This window comes from Fomitiporia mediterranea (assembly GCF_000271605.1).
Source record: "Fomitiporia mediterranea MF3/22 unplaced genomic scaffold FOMMEscaffold_9, whole genome shotgun sequence".
Lineage (NCBI taxonomy): Eukaryota > Fungi > Basidiomycota > Agaricomycetes > Hymenochaetales > Hymenochaetaceae > Fomitiporia > Fomitiporia mediterranea.
Genome location: NW_006760394.1, coordinates 1563302 through 1565421, shown reverse-complemented (window position 1 = coordinate 1565421; position 2120 = coordinate 1563302).

Sequence of the window (2120 nt, the reverse complement as noted above, 5' to 3'; positions counted from 1 at the left end):
GAACAAAGTGTACAAACACTCATACAGCCTGGTACACAATTAAAAACAGTATTACAAACCAATAACAATAGAGAACAAATGTCTGATATACTATATATGAACATGGTTAGTACACTTAGATACATTGTAGACTGTACACAGCCAGATATAGTATTTGCAACAAATCAGTTAGCTAAATACCTTAATGACCCTAGTATGGAGCATTATCTGGCACTTAAACATTGTTACATGTACTTAAAAACTATGAACAATGTCTGGCTCCAACTCAGCAGTACAAATCAATCAATATTGAACAGCTATACAGATGCAGACAGTATGATGCAAGAAGGGCATTGTACAATATCAGGATATACATTTTACTTGAGTGATTCATTAGTTTCATGGTCAAGTAAAAGACAAACACTAGTGGCAAATTCAATGTATGAAGCTGAATTAATAGCTCTTGTAAGAGGAACACAGGAAGCAATTACACTTACTCATTTAGCTGAAGAGATTCTGCAGGTCTCTGATGCACCAATTAATATCTATTGTGATAACAATGCTGTTATACAAATGGTTACATTGGACAAACTCAAATATTCGGAACGAACAAAGCATTTAGATCATAAGAAAGATTTTATTAAATGCTACATTGAGTTAGAGTACATAAATGCAAAATACATACAGACAAACAATCAACAAGCAGATATATTAACTAAAGCATTACATGTACTACAAGTCAAACATCTTACCAGTTTACTCAGACTAGTAAGAGTTTGAAGGGGAGTATTATGAGATGATTAGTTCATCAACAGACAAACCACAAGACAATGACTTCATAATGTCTCAGTTAGAATACATACAATATAAGGACAAGAGACACTGAGTGGTCAATTATCACCTCACCCCTTGTCTATGCATGCCCCCCTTAAGTTCTCCCTCTCAACATTATCCTTGTCTCTGTATGTTTTCATTAATGAGTCAAAGCCTTCCTAGGCCAATTACTATGTGTTCCTCTTTAATAGCTTACTTTAACTTGTATCTGTCTTAGAGATACTATTTCCACCAACTCTGTCAAAAGTCCTTGTCTCTGTATGTTTTCATTAACAAGTTAATGCCTTCCTAGGCTGGTTACTATGTGTTTCCCCTTACTATACTTTCTCTTGCCTCTTTATTAATCCTTCCCTACCTTTTAACAAGTTGAAGCCTTCTTAAACTTGTGACTGTGTATTCCTTATTGTCTGTCCTTACCCTTTTGTATTTCACCTCCCCCCCTTTACTATATCCTTTCCTTTGTCTCTCTATTAATTACTTCCCTACCCTTCCTCCCTTTTTATTTCTTTAGAGTAGGGAAGAGTGTAATCTCTAAGGTTACACACATGACTTTAGTTAAGTATATAAAGGGCTATTTGTAGACACTTAGAGATTATCTTTATACTTACTCCTGTACTTAGGTCAACCTCTCTAATCCTAGGTCTTTACCTGTTCTGTGTTCTTGAGTAAGGCTCTAGCCTTTACACACTAAACCTTAGATCCTGTAACAATACAACCTAGCTAGCTACACAGTCCTTTAGTGTAAAGTGTAAGTAACTAGTTTACTTTATAATAGCTTGTACAATAGTTGCTCATCCTTCTCCTCCTAACTTCTTGTCTCTATTTCATACCTCCTACTCATTACTCTGCCTCTTATGTTACCTCTCCTTTATTGTCCTCCTTTTTATTACACTTGCCTTCTTTTTGCATTTGCATTTACACATCTGCATTTTTAACCAATACTAAACAACTTTACTAATAATTTTGTATACTTCTCCTTACTCTATAGTGTAAGTAATACTTAACAAGTACACACTTACAACAATGTTTATGTACAACTACTCCTAAGGTGTAATCCTTTCTCTAATCTAATGTGTACATTCTTCCCCACCTGTTCTATACTTAGTATTACCCTTAATAGGTCTACACTGTGTGTGTTTACTTTCCCTAGTACTATATATAACACTATTTCTAACAGAAGTAGTAACCCTCTACTCCCCTCTCAGCTAAGTCTGTCTGCCTTCTACTTTACCTTCACCTTTCAAGCCAGAATATTCTAGAGATACACTTTACAATTAATGACTCAGTTTACTACACCTTCTATTAGG